Source organism: Oreochromis aureus, linkage group 3, assembly GCF_013358895.1.
Source record: "Oreochromis aureus strain Israel breed Guangdong linkage group 3, ZZ_aureus, whole genome shotgun sequence".
In the NCBI taxonomy this organism is placed as follows: domain Eukaryota; kingdom Metazoa; phylum Chordata; class Actinopteri; order Cichliformes; family Cichlidae; genus Oreochromis; species Oreochromis aureus.
The window spans coordinates 102470452-102491538 of NC_052944.1; the positions used below are offsets into that span (position 1 = coordinate 102470452).

The 21087-nt window shown below is 42.7% G+C and overlaps 1 long non-coding RNA gene across 1 annotated transcript; it reads left to right on the forward strand.

The window, feature by feature from the left end:
* Nucleotides 1-10123: 10123 nt before the first annotated feature.
* LOC120438687 lies at nucleotides 10124-14442 on the forward strand. The gene is made up of 3 exons (XR_005612044.1): nucleotides 10124-10186; nucleotides 13266-13462; nucleotides 14318-14442. It is a non-coding gene; the product is annotated as an uncharacterized LOC120438687 (long non-coding RNA).
* Nucleotides 14443-21087: the final 6645 nt, after the last annotated feature.

Consider the following 21087-nt stretch of genomic DNA (forward strand, 5'->3'; position numbering starts at 1 on the left):
CTCTACCAGTTTTTCTGCACTCCAGCCTCTTCTGTGCCATGTGAAGGGATTGTCCTTAAGGCAGGAGAAATTATCTCCACGAAAAGGAACAGGTTCGCCATCGCACAGTGGAACTAATTTTCTTCTTAAATAAAAATGAAAAAGGGTTTCCTTAAATGCATCATGTTTTAATTTTGCAAGTTCATAAGCATTTTCCTTTCCATTTCACAATCAATTCTACCCCAGGTCAAAAATATGTACAGGAAAATTTCCCTAATATAATATTATTTATAAATATACCCGTCTAGAGATTAAATGCATAAGTACATGGAGGCAGGACCTCACAGCAGAAGCATACTGCATAATGTGCATTATTATATGTATGTTATATGTAACGTGGTATTTTTCAATTATTGTATTTACCAACATCAAGAAGTCACAAGCAAAGAAAGACCACACCATGGTGCATGTTCAAACAAAGAAAGTTTACTGGTCAAAATTATTTATTAAACAAATAAACTACATTTTTAACACCAAAAACTACGCGTTCAAAGCAACACAACAGCAGCCCAATATGAGACAGAGTTCCACTCTGCAGAGTGGAAGCAGTTGGTTTTATTTTGTGGATTCAAGCTGCTCTTCATATTTTTGGCCACCAGATGTCACCAGAGAGGACTGTGTTGAAAAGCTTCGAGTAATGAACTGTTTTTCAATACAAGCTTCAGTGCTTCAGAAAGCTTCATTTGGCCATCACTACCGTCTACTCACTAGTCAGAAGGAGGCTGTCTGTCCAAAACCTAGCACAAAAACCGTGTAGAGCCACCAAGGGAAAAACCACCTTGCTCACAGCTCACCCCGAGCTTAAATAGCCTCAGTGGTGATTGCTGACAGGAGTCAGGTGGCAAACGAGGCTAATCAAGAGCAGCTGTGTCCTGGGGAGAGAGGAGAGTGAGAGAGACAGAGGGGGTAGGAGTGGCAAGAGAGGAGGAGGCGGGGAGAGCGGGCAAACACCCCACCCACACACTCCCACAGCCTCACAGGATGTAACAGCTTCCTAACTACATTCGCACACACTCACACTCTTGACACGGAGACTGGAGAAGCCAAGGATCGAACCACTTGCTGTACCTCCTGAGCTACAGCCTCCCAGTGGTAAACATGAGTGAACTCTCACTAGGTTTTGGATAAAGTGTACACTCAAAAAACCTGCATTTGAAACGTTGGCTACCATACCAGTGTAGTATTGCAACATGGCATTTGGGTCTTCTAACTAAAAAAGGAAAATAAGAACATAAATAGTGCCATCATTGCCTGACCTGGCCCACATCTGATTGACATACACTCTGCCATGACACCAGTCAGTCAGAAGTGCCAGCTTGATGCCAGAACCAGGCCAGACCTGTTTTCTGTGAACCTGGGCTAAATAAACCAAACCTCAATCGAGCCAGATGTGGCATGTCATCACAAAGACAGTGTCATCTAGGCCTGGCCCATATCTGGATGACATGCGTCTTATCATGCTAGAAGTCAGCCAGCAGTGCCGGCTTGATACCAGATCCGGGCCAGACCTGTCTGCTATTGGTGGATCTTCTCTGTGATAAATGGACTAAACACAGACTGATGGATGTTGTAATGTGTGAAACAGATGTGCAGCAGATTAGGCTCCACATCTGTTTCACACTGCATCAGCAGCTGCATACATGGAAACTTGTGTGACCATGTGGCTCACAGACTGCGCTGCTCAGAGCAGACTGGAAATAAAAGAATCAGAGAAAATGTGGCACTTACAGCTGATTTTAATCTGACACTCTGAACATAACCTGATCTACACCAGGCTGTGTTCAGCATCTGTTACCATGATGATATAGCCAGGTAAAGAGAGCTAGTCTGGTGAAACTAAACACTGACAGGGGGCTCAACGTGGTCACTAACATGTGAATCTTTGTGTTTAAAACTTTTCTGAACCAGAAAATATTAATTTAGTCTAATTTTACAAACTTTCAGTGTAAAGTAAACAAATCTAAATCTAAATGAATTAATTATCAAATGTTAGTAAATATGTGATTTCCACGTGTGTGATGTGAGCAGCAGGTGAAGCTGCTGTTGTAGATGTTGTTGTTTCCCTCTGTGTGTTTCTTTATTGTTGATGTTTAGCGTTTTGCTGCTAACACTTTATAACAGCTGCACACTCTTCAGCATCAGTGAGTGTGAGTCAAAACTTATTCCATCATTTATAAAGCTCCTCCTCAGTATGTCAATCATAAACATGGATACACATGATGAAGTTTTGCTGAAGAGGCTCAAATATAACATGTTTAATGAAAGCAGTTTGATACTTTCAATGATGGATTAACACTTTATAAAGTTGTACATGTGTTACAGATATTCCTGAGTTAATTCAGACAGTTACTGGTTGTTAGTGAAGTGTGTTGTGTGAGCTGGTCTAAAGTGAGGCCCATCTATGACTGACAAAGCATTTATCACATAAACTGAAAGCTCAGCAGGACCTGGAGACTCCAGCAGGTCTGAGCTGTCTTCATGACAGGAAAAGGAAAACGCACAAAGTGATACAGAACATACAGATATTGATCACACAATGCAAACATAACTCACTGAAGGTTTGCAGAATATTAAATGTGAGCAGGGCCAGAGTCTGAGTTTGTTTGAGGCTTTAGGAGAGAAAGAGACTCACTGAGCAGCTGGAGCCACTCAGAGCTTTAACTTCAATGTACTGAAACTTCTTCTTTCAAATCAAATGTGAATGATCACAAACACTAGTGAATATTTCACACAGACGAGTGTAAACGTCACGAACATGATGTTGATATTGAAGTGATCAAGGCTACTTTAGCTGCTCCCTCATCACAAGGAGTCACCTGATGATGCAGGAAAGTGTCTCTGGGATGTTTAAGAGTTTGGAAGTTGTGTAGTTGGTTCCTCTGGTTTGTAGTCAGTCAGTTTTAGTAAACAGGTCCAGTCAGGTTCACTTCCAAAGTGCTCCTGAATGAAACACAGCAGCTAAGCTGTTTGGTGCTGTGCTTTCTCACAGGTGAACTCAGGTAAAGGCTGGGAAAGGGGGCGTGGCCTCCTCCTCTGGCACAGTGAAAACTCAGAGCAGCTGCTCAGGCTAAGGAGGGGATCAGGTTCAGAGGTGGCTCGCCATCTCCTTCATCATAGAGAATCCAACGCAAAACAGCATTTCCTGTCATATCAAACATTAGCCTGTAGAAAACAGACATGTTACTGCATTAAACCAAGAAATACCAGGATTCAGTGACCATAGCAAATATAAAATCTGTACTCTCAAAATACTCTGATGTACATGAATAATACAACACTGTATTACAGCTGTTCTCACACAGTGTTCCACCTTTTACAGCAGTGACATAATTATTTGATCCTCTGCTCAATTTATGAGTTTGCTGACTTACAAAGAAATAAACAGACTCTGATTTTTATCAAAGTTTTATTTTACTGAAGACAGAAAATCAACAAAGATCCAGATGAAACTCACAAACATTGCAAAGTGTGTCAGCAGTGTGTGGTTGTTTTAATGCAGCTCACATCAAATCATCACTAAATGTTTCCTTCTTATTGTTCCAGAGTTGATGCTGAGACATCAGATGAAGACAGAACGAAGATCTTTGTGAGTCTGTTCTGTGCAGCAGCAGAGAGAGAGCAGCAGACAGGAGAGAAGATCCTGGAGCTGTTAGCATCAGTGTGCACATACAAAACAGTCCTTTTCATGAGAGACACATGGATGATGATGATCTGAAGCAATATCAGATTAACTTCCTGTTGGATCTGTACTCCCATGTGAAGGACTATCAGACTAAAACAGGTCTGAGTGTCCTTCCATCATTACAGTCAGTGTTCCAGTCAGCTCCTGCAGTCTGGTCCATAGACCTCTCAGAGAGAAAGACCTCCATCCTCCTGGAGGTGCTGAAACTCCAACCAGAGAAGAAACAAGTGGAGCTGAGAGACTGCTCACATGAAGAGAGTGAAGTGAGGAGTTTGCTGCAGTGTCTGCCTTATATCTCACAGCTCAGGTACACGACATACTTTACATGATTAATTCTTCAGAAGACGAGATGCTCCCTGAAGTCAGCAGTGGAAACATTTTTCAGTATATGAATTTTAGTATAATTGTTTAATTGTACAGGGAGCTTAACAGTGAAGCAGCTTGATCATAAGCAGGCTTTCTTTGTGTTAGCTGGCTTGATGAAAGCTAAACCTGCAGTCAGAGATGACAGCTGTGACAATGTGGGGGAAAACTTTGTGTTCACTCAGCTTCAGTCTCTGTCCACACTCACATAAAAGGGGGCCTTTGATTTGCTATTTCTCTCTTCTTCCACACAAAATGGACCAATCGAATGCCGCCTTCATCAGTCACAAACATGAGCACATGAATGGATGATAAAGATCTATGAAGAAGTGAATGAATGGATGTGTTTGAGCGCTCTGTGCTGCGGTTTATTTGTAAGCTGACAGCTGCACATTAGAGCTTTAAGAAATATTTGTAAAAATTATTATTGAAAAAATATTTTAATAGTGTTGAACAATGCGGTTTTCGTCCTGGTCGCGGAACACTGGACCAGCTCTTTATCCTCTCAAGGATACTTGAGGGTGCATGGGAGTTTGCCCAACCAGTCTACATGTGTTTTGTGGACTTGGAGAAGGCATTTGACCGTGTCCCTCGGGTGTCCTGTGGGAGGTGTTATGGGAGTATGGGGTGTCTGGCCCATTGCTATGGGCCATTCGATCCCTATACAACCGTTGTAAGAGTTTGGTTCGCATTGCCGGCAATAAGTCGGACTCGTTTCCGGTGGGTGATGGGCTCCGCCAGGGCTGCCCTTTATCACCGATTCTGTTCATAATTTTTATGGACAGGATTTCTAGGCGCAGCCAAGTGGCGGAGGGCTTTCACTTGGTGGCCTCAGAATCTCATCTCTGCTTTTTATGGATGATGTGGTTCTGTTGGCTTCATCGGGTGAGGGCCTCCAGCTCGCACTGGAACAGTTCGCAGCCGAGTGTGAAGCAGCGGGAATGAGGATCAGCACCTCCAAATCTGAGGCCATGGTTCTCAGCCGGAAAAGGGTGGAGTGCCCACTCCGGGTCGGGGATGAGTTCCTGCCCCAAGTGGAGGAGTTTAAGTATCTCGGGGTCTTGTTCGCGAGTGATGGGAGAAGGGAGCCGGAGATCGACAGACGGATTGGTACTGCGGCTGCAGTGATGCGGACGCTGCACCGGTCCGTCGTGGTGAAGAGGGAGCTGAGTGTAAAAGCTAAGCTCTCAATTTACCGGTCGATCTCGTCCCGACCCTCACCTATGGCCACGAGCTGTGGGTAGTGACCGAAAGAACGAGATCGCGGATACAAGCGGCAGAAATGAGCTTCCTCCGAAGGGTGGCTGGCCTCTCCCTTAGAGATAGGGTGAGAAGTTCGGCCATCCGGGAGGGGCTCAGAGTAGAGCCGCTGCTCCTCCACATCGAAAGGAGCCAGTTGAGGTGGTTCGGGCATCTGACAAGGATGCCCCTGGGCGCCTCCTGGGTGAGGTGTTCGGGCATGTCCCACCGGGAGGAGGCCCCGGGCAGACCCAGGACGCTGGAGAGATTATATCTCTCGGCTGGCCTGGGAAGCACGCCTTGGTGTTCCCCGGATGAGCTGGAGGAGGTGGCTGGGGAGAGGGAGGTCTGGGCTTCTCTGCTTAGGCTGCTGCCCCCGCGACCCGACTTCGGATAAAGCGGATGAGGATGGATGGATGGATGGATGGATATTTTAATAGTAAGGCAATATGAGCAGTGTTACAGGCATAGCCCTAAAGACAGGAGCCTCGTGGGCAGTGTGGTCCGTGCAATTATGCACTTTTATTTTTCTTACAACTCATTGTGTTGTGCTTCCTGATTTGCAGCAGACCATTATCAATCAACCTTGAGCCGTGTCTCCTGTCCAGTACAGAACGAGTTCAGCTTGTCAAATTTACATAAATCCTCCATCGCTAGCAGTGCTGTATGTTTGTAAGTTTTCTCCCCCACAAACACAACAATGTTGACGAAAGCTTTTGCACCGTCAGAGGCTCCTGCGGTAGCTCCCAAAAGGCTGAGGAAGACGCTAACTATGGCACCAAAAGTTTGACTTCTGGACATGCTAAAGGAAGGTAGAAGTTACCGCATTTTTCAGATTATAAGACGCATTAAGCAAAGCCAAACAGTCAGAGAAGTCAAACTTGACTCATTGTTCTTGCTTCGCCTACTTCCGCACCATTGATTCATTAATGTTGAATTCTCTGCAGCTGCTCTATTCCCATGATCTGAAAACAGGGTTTGATCTTTGGTTTCATTCTATAATACTGGACTTATTTTTCTAACAAGGTTTGAACTTTGTGTTTAAACAAGCGAGAAAAGAGTGAAAATGTTCATACCTGTCTGAGGAAAGTGTCTACAGCTTGTAGTGAGGGCTTCAAACATCTATAATAACTACTGTACAGATGTCACCTATCGCGGGATAGTTTTAGAACCTAACTGCCGCAATAAACGAGGGACCGCTTTACACATAAAATAATGACGCCTCTGCCTTTCTAAATGGGGGACAGTAACTGTGTGTGTAAGTGTGTAAAACCACAAATAGTAAGACGTGAAAAAAGTGACGTGAAAAAGACGCACAACTTTTGACGCGTTGCGTGATGAACCCCAGTATTCCTCGTCACGTAAATGCAAAGAAGGAGTTTAAAAAAATCTCAGTTTTAGATGATTCAAAATGCCGTTTACGTGTGGACAAAAGGCCCATACACATAGAAAAAGCTGTATAGGTGTGGGCAGAGCTTAAAAGAGGTAGAAGATTATTTTATTGCTACAAGTAAATTCTTGCATTTTTACTCTTATTTGTTTAATTGTTTACTAAAGGTTTTAGGTTTGAAATAAATTTCAGATCTAGTTGGTATTGGTATGGTAACCTTCAGTAATAGTAATAAATCACAACGCAATAAGACATTAATGTAGTTGTACAAACCTGATAATATATTAAGTAATCCATAGTATTCAGAATACGTTACTGTCATTGAGGATTTTGTAATGAAATATGTTACAAAATACATTTTGGGGCATGTAATCTGTAATCTGTAGTGGAATACATTTTAAAAGTAACCTTCCCAACACTGGCTGTGAGTCAGTAACAGTCTAAATACTATGTTCAGCTGCTCTGATGGAAGATGACTTTAAAATGGACTTTCATTATAAACAGGACACACATGGACAAGTGCATCAGCAGTGTGTGGCTGTTTTTATGCAGCTCACATCAAATCATCACTGAATGTTTCCTTCTTATTGTTCCAGTGTTTATTTGGAGACTCAAGATGGTGAAATCAGGATCTTTGTGAGTCTGTTCTGTGCAGCAGCAGAGAGAGAGCAGCAGACAGGAGAGAAGATCCTGGAGCTGTTAGCATCAGTGTGCACATATCAAACATTCCCTCTTCATGAGAGACACATGGATGAAGATGATTATCTGAAACAATATCGCCTTGACTTCCTGTTGGATCTGTACTCCCATGTGAAGGACTGTGAGACTAAAACAGGTCTGAGTGTCCTTCCATCATTACAGTCAGTGTTCCAGTCAGCTCCTGCAGTCTGGTCCATAGACCTCTCAGAGAGAAAGACCTCCATCCTCCTGGAGGTGCTGAAACTCCAACCAGAGAAGAAACAAGTGGAGCTGAGAGACTGCTCACATGAAGAGAGTGAAGTGAGGAGTTTGCTGCAGTGTCTGCCTTATATCTCACAGCTCAGGTACACGACATACTTTACATGATTAATTCTTCAGAAGACGAGATGCTCCCTGAAGTCAGCAGTGGAAACATTTTTCAGTATATGAATTTTAGTATAATTGTTTAATTGTACAGGGAGCTTAACAGTGAAGCAGCTTGATCATAAGCAGGCTTTCTTTGTGTTAGCTGGCTTGATGAAAGCTGAACCTGCAGTCAGAGATGACAGCTGTGACAATGTGGGGGAAAACTTTGTGTTCACTCAGCTTCAGTCTCTGTCCACACTCACATAAAAGGGGGCCTTTGATTTGCTATTTCTCTCTTCTTCCACACAAAATGGACCAATCGAATGCCGCCTTCATCAGTCACAAACATGAGCACATGAATGGATGATAAAGATCTATGAAGAAGTGAATGAATGGATGTGTTTTGAGCGCTCTGTGCTGCGGTTTATTTGTAAGCTGACAGCTGCACATTAGAGCTGTAAGAAATATTTGTAAAAGTTATTATTGAAAAATATTTTAATAGTAAGGCAATATGAGCAGTGTTACAGGCATAGCCCTAAAGACAGGAGCCTCGTGGGCAGTGTGGTCCGTGCAATTATGCACTTTTATTTTTCTTACAACTCATTGTGTTGTGCTTCCTGATTTGCAGCAGACCATTATCAATCAACCTTGAGCCGTGTCTCCTGTCCAGTACAGAACGAGTTCAGCTTGTCAAATTTACATAAATCCTCCATCGCTAGCAGTGCTGTATGTTTGTAAGTGTTCTCCTCCACAAACACAACAATGTTGACGAAAGCTTTTGCACCGTCAGAGGCTCCTGCGGTAGCTCCCAAAAGGCTGAGGAAGACGCTAACTATGGCACCAAAAGTTTGACTTCTGGACATGCTAAAGGAAGGTAGAAGTTACCACATTTTTCAGATTATCTAAGACGCATTAAGCAAAGCCAAACAGTCAGAGAAGTCAAACTTGACTCATTCTTCTTGCTTCGTCTACTTCCGTACCATTGATGCATTAATGTTGAATTCTCTGCAGCTGCTCTATTCCCATGATCTGAAAACAGGGTTTGATCTTTGGTTTCATTCTATAATACTGGACTTATTTTTCTAACAAGGTTTGAACTTTGTGTTTAAACAAGCGAGAAAAGAGTGAAAATGTTCATACCTGTCTGAGGAAAGTGTCTACAGCTTGTAGTGAGGGCTTCAAACATCTATAATAACTACTGTACAGATGTCACCTATCGCGGGATAGTTTTAGAACCTAACTGCCGCAATAAACGAGGGACCGCTTTACACATAAAATAATGACGCCTCTGCCTTTCTAAATGGGGGGACAGTAACTGCATGTGTAAGTGTGTAAAACCACAAATAGTAAGACGTGAAAAAGTGACGTGAAAAAAAGACGCACAACTTTTGACGTTATGTGATGAACCCCGTATTCCTCGTCCACGTAAATGCAAAGAAGGAGTTTAAAAAATCTCAGTTTTAGATGATTCAAAATGCCGTTTACGTGTGGACAAAAGGCCCATACACATAGAAAAAGCTGTATAGGTGTGGACAGAGCTTAAAAGAGGTAGAAGATTATTTTATTGCTACAAGTATATTCTTGCATTTTTACTCTTATTTGTTTAATTGTTTACTAAAGGTTTTAGGTTTGAAATAAATTTCAGATCTAGTTGGTATTGGTATGGTGAGTAACCTTCAGTAATAGTAATAAATCACAATGCAATAAGACAATGTAGTTGTAAAATCTTGATAATATATTAAGTAATCCATAGTATTCAGAATACGTTACTGTCATTGAGGATTTTGTAATGAAATACGTTACAAAATACATTTTGGGGCATGTAATCTGTAATCTGTAGTGGAATACATTTTAAAAGTAACCTTACCAACACTGGCTGTTTCATTATAAACAGGACACACATGGACAAGTGCATCAGCAGTGTGTGGCTGTTTTATGCAGCTCACATCAAATCATCACTAAATGTTTCCTTCTTATTGTTCCAGTGTTTATTTGGAGACTCAAGATGATGAAATCAGGATCTTTGTGAGTCTGTTCTGTGCAGCAGCAGAGAGAGAGCAGCAGACAGGAGAGAAGATCCTGGAGCTGTTAGCATCAGTGTGCACATATCAAACATTCCCTCTTCATGAGAGACACATGGATGAAGATGATCTGAAGCAATATCAGAGTGACTTCCTGTTGGATCTGTACTCCCATGTGAAGGACTGTGAGACTAAAACAGGTCTGAGTGTCCTTCCATCATTACAGTCAGTTTTCCAGTCAGCTCCTGCAGTCTGGTCCATAGACCTCTCAGAGAGAAAGACCTCCATCCTCCTGGAGGTGCTGAAACTCCAACCAGAGAAGAAACAAGTGGAGCTGAGAGGCTGCTCACATGAAGAGAGTGAAGTGAGGAGTTTGCTGCAGTGTCTGCCTTATATCTCACAGCTCAGGTAAATAACATGTTCTTCACACGAGTCACAAATCTGTAAGAAAAGATGTGCTGTGAAAACAAGTGATGGAAATATTTGAAACTCCATGAATTGTAAAGTGATGATTTTGACTTGTGGTTATTTCCTATGAATATCAGATGACTTTTAATGCTGAAACAGGACAACAGGATCTAAAATAAAGATGTTCTCATCAGAAAGGTTGGATTGGATTATCTTTGATAGGTGTAGAAATGAGCTGATTTCATGTTCAATTCAATAAGTTGATGTAAGTTGTATGAATGAAGGTGAGCATGTGACTGAGCTCATGTAGCAGAGAGTGTTCCCACATAGCAAAATTGATATGGCCTGGATCTGGCCCACACGGTGCAAAGAATGGTGGCCCTTTGGTGGCCCAGATGTGGTTTGCCAGATGTGGGCCACACATGGTCCAGCACAAGAACAGTTGCAAACTCACTGGTGCTCCTGTGCTGGCCCCAGAACAGTCTCAGCTCTGGCTCCAGGTGTCAGCCTAATGTGTGTCTTAATCAAGCCATGTAATAACAACATGTGCCTGAACATAATAGTACAAAAGCAACATGACGAAACCCTGTTTAGACAGTGGATGTACTGATTCTTAAATAGCACTTTTCTACTCTCTTGGATTACTCAAAGGTCTCTATACAACAAGCTACATTCAACCAATCACACACGTTCTCTACACTGAGTGCTTCCTAACTACATTCGCACACACACACTCTTGACACGGAGACTGGAGAAGCCAAGGATCGAACCACTTGCTGTACCTCCTGAGCTACAGCCTCCCGGTGGTAAACATGAGTGAACTCTCACTAGGTTTTGGATAAAGTGTACACTCAAAAACCTGCATTTGAAACATTGGCTACCATAGCAGTGTAGTATTGCAACATGGCATTTGGGTCTTCTAACTAAAATAGGAAAATAAGAACATAAATAGTGCATCATTGCCTGACCTGGCCCACATCTGGTTGACATACACTCTGCCATGACACCAGTCAGAGGTGCCAGCTTGATGCCAGATCCGGGCCAGACCTGTCTGCTATTGGTGGATCTTCTCTGTGATAAATGGACTAAACACAGACTGATGGATGTTGTAATGTGTGAAACAGATGTGCAGCAGATTAGGCTCCACATCTGTTTCACACTGCATCAGCAGCTGCATACATGGAAACTTGTGTGACCATGTGGCTCACAGACTGCGCTGCTCAGAGCAGACTGGAAATAAAAGAATCAGAGAAAATGTGGCACTTACAGCTGATTTTAATCTGACACTCTGCACATAACCTGATCTACACCAGGCTGTGTTCAGCATCTGTTACCATGATGATATAGCCAGGTAAAGAGAGCTAGTCTGGTGAAACTAAACACTGACAGGGGGCTCAACGTGGCCACTAACATGTGAATCTTTGTGTTTAAAACTTTTCTGAACCAGAAAATATTAATTTAGTCTAATTTTACAAACTTTCAGTGTAAAGTAAACAAATCTAAATCTAAATGAATTAATTATCAAATGTTAGTAAATATGTGATTTCCACGTGTGTGATGTGAGCAGCAGGTGAAGCTGCTGTTGTAGATGTTGTTGTTTCCCTCTGTGTGTTTCTGTATTGTTGATGTTTAGCGTTTTGCTGCTAACACTTTATAACAGCTGCACACTCTTCAGCATCAGTGAGTGTGAGTCAAAACTTATTCCATCATTTATAAAGCTCCTCCTCAGTATGTCAATCATAAACATGGATACACATGATGAAGTTTTGCTGAAGAGGCTCAAATATAACATGTTTAATGACAGCAGTTTGATACTTCTTCAATGATGGATGAACACTTTATAAAGTTGTACATGTGTTACAGATATTCCTGAGTTAATTCAGACAGTTACTGGTTGTTAGTGAAGTGTGTTGTGTGAGCTGGTCTAAAGTGAGGCCCATCTATGACTGACAAAGCATTTATCACATAAACTGAAAGCTCAGCAGGACCTGGAGACTCCAGCAGGTCTGAGCTGTCTTCATGACAGGAAAAGGAAAACGCACAAAGTGATACAGAACATACAGATATTGATCACACAATGCAAACATAACTCACTGAAGGTTTGCAGAATATTAAATGTGAGCAGGGCCAGAGTCTGAGTTTGTTTGAGGCTTTAGGAGAGAAAGAGACTCACTGAGCAGCTGGAGCCACTCAGAGCTTTAACTTCAATGTACTGAAACTTCTTCTTTCAAATCAAATGTGAATGATCACAAACACTAGTGAATATTTCACACAGACGAGTGTAAACGCCACGAACACGATGTTGATATTGAAGTGATCAAGGCTACTTTAGCTGCTCCCTCATCACAAGGAGTCACCTGATGATGCAGGAAAGTGTCTCTGGGATGTTTAAGAGTTTGGAAGTTGTGTAGTTGGTTCCTCTGGTTTGTAGTCAGTCAGTTTTAGTAAACGGGTCCAGTCAGGTTCACTTCCAAAGTGCTCCTGAATGAAACACAGCAGCTAAGCTGTTTGGTGCTGTGCTTTCTCACAGGTGAACTCAGGTAAAGGCTGGGAAAGGGGGCGTGGCCTCCTCGTCTGGCACAGTGAAAACTCAGAGCAGCTGCTCAGGCTAAGGAGGTGATCGGGTTCAGAGGTGGCTCGCCATCTCCTTCATCATAGAGAATCCAACGCAAACAGCATTTCCTGTCATATCAAACATTAGCCTGTAGAAAACAGACATGTTACTGCATTAAACCAAGAAATACCAGGATTCAGTGACCATAGCAAGTATAAAATCTGTACTCTCAAAATACTCTGACGCACATGAATAATACAACACTGTATTACAGCTGTTCTCACACAGTGTTCTACCTTTTACAGCAGTGACATAATTATTTGATCCTCTGCTCAATTTATGAGTTTGCTGACTTCCAAAGAAATAGACTCTGATTTTTATCAAAGTTTTATTTTACTGAAGACTGAAAATCAACAAAGATCCAGATGAAACTCACAAACATTACAAAGTGTGTCAGCAGTGTGTGGTTGTTTTAATGCAGCTCACATCAAATCATCACTGAATGTTTCCTTCTTATTGTTCCAGAGTTGATGCTGAGACATCAGATGAAGACAGAACGAAGATCTTTGTGAGTCTGTTCTGTGCAGCAGCAGAGAGAGAGCAGCAGACAGGAGAGAAGATCCTGGAGCTGTTAGCATCAGTGTGCAGATACAGAAACAGTCCTCTTAAAGAGAAATGGTGTGACTTCCTCCTGGACCTGTACTCTTATGAGACTAAAACAGGTCTGAGTGTCCTTCCATCATTACAGTCAGTGTTCCAGTCAGCTCCTGCAGTCTGGTCCATAGATCTCTCAGAGAGAAAGACCTCCATCCTCCTGGAGGTGCTGAAACTCCAACCAGAGAAGAAACAAGTGGAGCTGAGACGCTGCTCACATGAAGAGAGTGAAGTGAGGAGTTTCCTGCAGTGTCTGCCTTATATCTCACAGCTCAGGTAAGTCAGATTGTATTCAGAAGCTTAGTGAACAGTTTTGATGGAGAACATGCGTTCACCACATGCAGTATACACAGAGTATATAGTTACTTTACAAAGAAAGCAGAAAACAACTTTTCTATTAATTTAAGCTTAAATTCAAATAAAGTTTTTACAGTCTCTTCTTGATTTAAAGAAGCTTTTAAAAGTGGAATTTTGACAAATTTCTAAAATATTTGTTTTCTTGTTTTAGGACTAATAAATTAGTTAAGTGCTGTAACTGAGATGATATGTTTCCCTCTTTTATGTTATATTTAACATGGAGCGTCATTATGTACAGGAAACATGGACCAGATGGAGTCCATCAGCAGTGTGTGGCTGTTTTATGCAGCTCACATCAAATCATCACTGAATGTTTCCTTCTTGTTGTTCCAGTGTTCTTCCTCTGAGGTCACTTCGTCGTAAAGCAGTCAGGTTCTTTGTGAGTCTGTTCTGTGCAGCAGCAGAGAGAGCAGACAGGAGAGAAGATCCTGGAGCTGTTAGCATCAGTGTGCACATATCAAACATTCCTTTTCATGAGAGACACATGGATGATGATCTGAAGCAATATCAGAGTGACTTCCTGTTGGATCTGTACTCCCATGTGAAGGACTGTGAGACTAAAACAGGTCTGAGTGTCCTTCCATCATTACAGTCAGTTTTCCAGTCAGCTCCTGCAGTCTGGTCCATAAAGCTCTCAGAGAGAAAGACCTCCATCCTCCTGGAGGTGCTGAAACTCCAACCAGAGAAGAAACAAGTGGAGCTGACAGGCTGCTCACATGAAGAGAGTGAAGTGAGGAGTTTGCTGCAGTGTCTGCCTTATATCTCACAGCTCAGGTACACGACGACATACTTTACATGATTAATTCTTCAGAAGACGAGATGCTCCCTGAAGTCAGCAGTGGAAACATTTTTCAGTATATGAATTTTAGTATAATTGTTTAATTGTACAGGAGCTTAACAGTGAAGCAGCTTGATCATAAGCAGGCTTTCTTTGTGTTAGCTGGCTTGATGAAAGCTAAACCTGCAGTCAGAGATGACAGCTGTGACAATGTGGGGAAAACTTTGTGTTCACTCAGCTTCAGTCTCTGTCCACACTCACATAAAGGGGGCCTTTGATTTGCTATTTCTCTCTTCTTCCACACAAAATGGACCAATCAATGCCGCCTTCATCAGTCACAAACATGAGCACATGAATGGATGATAAAGATCTATGAAGAAGTGAATGAATGGATGTGTTTGAGCGCTCTGTGCTGCGGTTTATTTGTAAGCTGACAGCTGCACATTAGAGCTGTAAGAAATATTTGTAAAAGTTATTATTGAAAAATATTTGCAGCAGACCATTATCAATCAACCTTGAGCCGTGTCTCCTGTCCAGTGCAGAACGAGTTCAGCTTGTCAAATTTACATAAATCCTCGATCGCTAGCAGTGCTGTATGTTTGTAAGTTTTCTCCCCACAAACACAACAATGTCGACGAAACCTTTTGCACCGTCAGAGGCTCCTGCGGTAGCTCCCAAAAGGCTGAGGAAGACGCTAACTATGGCACCAAAAAGTTTGACTTCTGGACATGCTAAAGGAAGGTAGAAGTTACCACATTTTTCAGATTATAAGACGCATTAAGCAAAGCCAAACAGTCAGAGAAGTCAAACTTGACTCATTCTTCTTGCTTCGCCTACTTCCGCACCATTGATGCATTAATGTTGAATTCTCTGCAGCTGCTCTATTCCCATGATCTGAAAACAGGGTTTGATCTTTGGTTTCATTCTATAATACTGGACTTATTTTTCTAACAAGGTTTGAACTTTGTGTTTAAACAAGCGAGAAAAGAGTGAAAATGTTCATACCTGTCTGAGGAAAGTGTCTACAGCTTGTAGTGAGGGCTTTTACAGCCTTCAAACATCTATAATAACTACTGTACAGATAGAATAGAATAGAATAGAATAGAATTCAACTTTATTGTCATTGCACATGCACAGGTACAGGGCAACGAAATGCAGTTTGCATCCATCCAGAAGTGCTTTAGTGATATAGATATATTACAATATATATTAGCAATAATATAGATATGTAAGTATATTACAGAAATGGGTCTATTATGGTATGTTATAATGTACACGATATGAAGTATGTTGTGAATATTCTATAATTATAGGTATGTACAGGCTGTAGTGAGTACAAGCTATGTACAGGATATGAACAGGATATAAATATGAAAAACTATACAGAATATGAAATAAATAACTTTACAGAAATCTGAGTTATACAGTTATACAGAAATGGGAACTATGCAAGTTGTAAACAGTTGTAGGATTAAAAATTATTGTATGTACAGAATGATTATTTACACAGAGCTATACAGTAGTGCAGTTAAGATAAGTGAGGGTGTGGATAATTTCTACAGAGGCTATATAAAGTGCTAGTGGTTGTGAGTGGTGGTTCAGTCCATGTTATTATTGTGTGTTTGAGATGTCACCTATGCGGGATAGTTTTAGAACCTAACTGCCGCAATAAACGAGGGACCGCTTTACACATAAAATAATGACGCCTCTGCCTTTCTAAATGGGGGACAGTAACTGTGTGTGTGTAAGTGTAAAACCACAAATAGTAAGACGTGAAAAAGTGACGTGAAAAAACGACGCACAACTTTTGACGCTATGTGATGAACCCCGTATTCCTTGTCCACGTAAATGCAAAGAAGGCGTTTAAAAAATCTCAGTTTTAGATGATTCAAAATGCCGCTTACGTGTGGACAAAAGGCCCATACACATAGAAAAAGCTGTATAGGTGTGGACAGAGCTTAAAAGAGGTAGAAGATTATTTTATTGCTACAAGTAAATTCTTGCATTTTTACTCTTATTTGTTTAATTGTTTACTAAAGGTTTTAGGTTTGAAATAAATTTCAAATCGAGTTGGTATTGGTATGGTGAGTAACCTTCAGTAATAGTAATAAATCACAACGCAATAAGACAATGTAGTTGTAAAATCTTGATAATATATTAAGTAATCCATAGTATTCAGAATACGTTACTGTCATTGAGGATTTTGTAATGAAATACGTTACAAAATACATTTTGGGGCATGTAATCTGTAATCTGTAGTGGAATACATTTTAAAAGTAACCTTACCAACACTGGCTGTTTCATTATAAACAGGACACACATGGACAAGTGCATCAGCAGTGTGTGGCTGTTTTATGCAGCTCACATCAAATCATCACTAAATGTTTCCTTCTTATTGTTCCAGTGTTTATTTGGAGACTCAAGATGGTGAAATCAGGATCTTTGTGAGTCTGTTCTGTGCAGCAGCAGAGAGAGAGCAGCAGACAGGAGAGAAGATCCTGGAGCTGTTAGCATCAGTGTGCACATATCAAACATTCCCTCTTCATGAGAGACGATGGATGAAGATGATGATCTGAAGCAATATCAGAGTGACTTCCTGTTGGATCTGTACTCCCATGTGAAGGACTATCAGACTAAAACAGGTCTGAGTGTCCTTCCATCATTACAGTCACTTTTCCAGTCAGCTCCTGCAGTCTGGTCCATAGACCTCTCAGAGAGAAAGACCTCCATCCTCCTGGAGGTGCTGAAACGCCAACCAGAGAAGAAACAAGTGGAGCTGAGAGGCTGCTCACATGACGAGAGTGAAGTGAGGAGTTTGCTGCAGTGTCTGCCTTATATCTCACAGCTCAGGTAAATAACATGTTCTTCACACGAGTCAAAAATCTGTAAGAAAAGATGTGCTGTGAAAACAAGTGATGGAAATATTTGAAACTCCATGAATTGTAAAGTGATGATTTTGACTTGTGGTTATTTCCTATGAATATCAGATGACTTTTAATGCTGAAACAGGACAACAGGATCTAAAATAAAGATGTTCTCATCAGAAAGGTTGGATTGGATTATCTTTGATAGGTGTAGAAATGAGCTGATTTCATGTTCAATTCAATAAGTTGATGTAAGTTGTATGAATGAAGGTGAGCATGTGACTGAGCTCATGTAGCAGAGAGTGTTCCCACATAGCAAAATTGGTATGGCCTGGATCTGGCCCACACGGTGCAAAGAATGGTGGTCCTTTGGTGGCCCAGATGTGGTTTGCCAGATGTGGGCCACACATGGTCCAGCACAAGAACTGTTGCAAACTCACTGGTGCTCCTGTGCTGGCCCAGAACAGTTTCAGCTCTGGCTCCAGGTGTCAGCCTAATGTGTGTCTTAATCAAGCCATGTAATAACAACATGTGCCTGAACATAATAGTACAAAAGCAACATGACGAAACCCTGTTTAGACAGTGGATGTACTGATTCTTAAATAGCACTTTTCTACTCTCTTGGATTACTCAAAGGTCTCTATACAACAAGCTACATTCAACCAATCACACACGTTCTCTACACTGAGTGCTTCCTAACTACATTCGCACACACTCTTGACACGGAGACTGGAGAAGCCAAGGATCGAACCACTTGCTGTACCTCCTGAGCTACAGCCTCCCAGTGGTAAACATGAGTGAACTCTCACTAGGTTTTGGATAAAGTGTACACTCAAAAAACCTGCATTTGAAACATTGGCTACCATAGCAGTGTAGTATTGCAACATGGCATTTGGGTCTTCTAACTAAAATAGGAAAATAAGAACATAAATAGTGCCATCATTGCCTGACCTGGCCCACATCTGGTTGACATACACTCTACCATGACACCAGTCAGTCAGAGGTGCCAGCTTGATGCCAGATCCAGGCCAGACCTGTTTTCTATGAACCACTTTTCTACTCTCTTGGATTACTCAAAGGTCTCTATACAACAAGCTACATTCAACCAATCACACACGTTCTCTAAACTAAGTGCTTCTGTTACGTCCCCTCCGAAGGGGTCTAGGCGTCATGAGTGAGGGGACCAGTAACAAATGGGTCCGGAAACAGAATGAAAAGGAAAACACACAGAGTTGTTCTATAATAATATAGTTTTATTACAAATGACATTAACTTAAAGACGCCGTTTTACCTTTAATGCCAAAAAAAACAAAGGAAACACTCGCAGCAACAAAAGACAAGAAAACTACTAAACAAAGAAGGGAGGCACTTCCCACACTTCCTACTTTACTCCTCACCACGGGGAGACACTCTCAGGGCCACAAGCCCGTCTACTCACTAGTCAGAAGGAGGCTGTCTGTCCACAACCTAGCACAAAAACCGTGTAGAGCCACCGAGAGAAAAACCACCCTGCTCACAGCTCATCCCCAGCTTAAATAGCCTCAGAGGTGATTGCTGACAGGAGTCAAGTGGCAAACGAGGCTAATCAAGAGCAGCTGTGTCCTGGGGAGAGAGGAGAGTGAGAGAGACAGAGGGGGTAGGAGTGGCAAGAGAGGAGAAGGCGGGGAGAGCGGGCAAACACCCCACCCACACACTCCCACAGCCTCACAGGATGTAACATTCCCCCTTACATTAAAGCTCTACCAAAACAACACCTTATTGTGAGCTGCGTGAGGGTGCATCAGCCACTATATTGTCAGTACCTTGTTTGTGTTTGATCACCAGATTATAATCCTGGGCCAGGAGTGCCCAGCGCATCAGTCACTGGTTGTGGTTGTACATCCGGTTCAGAAAAACGAGGGGATTGTGATCTGTGAACACGGTCACCGGGAAGCGCTAGAGCCCACATACACTGCGAAATGCTGCAGAGCTAGAAGCAGAGCTAAGGCTTCCTTCTCTGGTGGTAGAGTAGTTCAGCTGATGGTGTTTGAACTTCGCAGAGAAGTAACAGACCGGATGGCACACACCTCCTCATCATCCTGCAGTAGAACTGCCCGGCCCGTGGCACTGGCATCGACCTCTAGCTTAAAGGGTCGAGAGAAGTTAGGAGCCGCCAAGACAGGGGTGCTGCACAGGAAGGATTTTGCCGACTCAAAGGCATGCTGGCACTCAGCTGACCATTCAAAAGGCACCTTTGGGCTACACAGTTTGGTTAGCGGAGTCACGACCGCAGAAAAGTTCTTACAGAAACACCGGTAATATCCAGTCATACCTAGGAACCGCCTTAGTTCCCGCCTGGTGGTTGGAATCGGGTAGTCCAGGATTGCAGCAATCTTCGCCTCCACCGGGCGGACCTGTCCAAACCCCACCTGCTTACTTAGAAGTGACTGTTGCCTTACCAAACTCACACTTAGCGAGATTGAGGGTCAACGAGGCCTCGGCTAGCCGCTGAAACACTGTCCTCAGGAGGGACATATGATCTGCCCACGTGTCTGTGTATAGCACTACATCATCTAGATACACATTGCACTGGGGCACATCTCCCAACACCAACTGCATCAAACGTTAAAAGGTAGCTGGGGCATTTTTCATGCCAAGGCCATTACTGTATATTGCATGAAGTGGTCAGGGGTGACAAATGCAGAAATATCTGAAGCTCTGGAAGTGAGAGGCACCTGCCAGTAGCCTTTAAGGAGATCGAGTTTAGTGATGAATTTGGCAGGGCCTATGCTGTCAATGCAGTCTTCCATACGAGGAAGCGGAAACGAGTCAGAGACCGTTACAGCATTTACCTTCCAATAATCTGTGCAGAAACGGGGTGTGCCATCAGACTCGGGCGTCAGTAGACATGGGGAGCTCCAGGGGCTACAACTAGGTTGTGCCAAGCCGCTTTTCTACTAAGTACTCAACTTCCTTTTTCATCACCTCATGTTTGGCGATGGGGCAGCGGTATGCATGCTGCTTGATTGGGGCTGCGTCACCAACATCAATGTCATGCTCACAAACATTAGTACGGGAGGGTACGTCACTAAAGAGAGATGGGTAGGAGTGCAACAAGCCAAGTACATCTTTGCACTGGGACGGAGGAAGATGAGACAGGTGGGTCTCGGCCTTAGCTAAAAAAACAGAATTCGACAACCGCCCACATTGCTGTCCCTCAGAAAGGGTACCCAGATCATCATCACCCTTAGCTTCTACACTTAGCAGGGTAACAGGGACTGAACCGGGACAGCCGTCCCAGCGGTGTGTGATTTCGTTTCTCAGGCCCCTATGTGATAGTGAAAAAGTGTCTGACACCAACTATATTCTCAACACCCCAGAACGCAATCAGACACCGCCCACATTGCTGTCCCTCAGAAAGGGTACCCAGATCATCATCACCCTTAACTTCTACACTTAGCAGGGTAACAGGGACTGAACCGGGACAGCCGTCCCAGCGGTGTCTGATTGCCTTCTGGGGTGTTGAGAATATAGTTGGTGTCAGACACTTTTTTCACTATCACATAGGGGCCTGAGAAACGAGCCATGAGGGCAGAACTAGGCATGGGCAACAACACAAGAACTTTGTCCCTAGGCTGGAACGGTCTTTCCACTGCTTTTTGATCAAATCGTCTTTTCATGTGTGCCTGGGATACACAGAGAGCCTCTTTTGCTA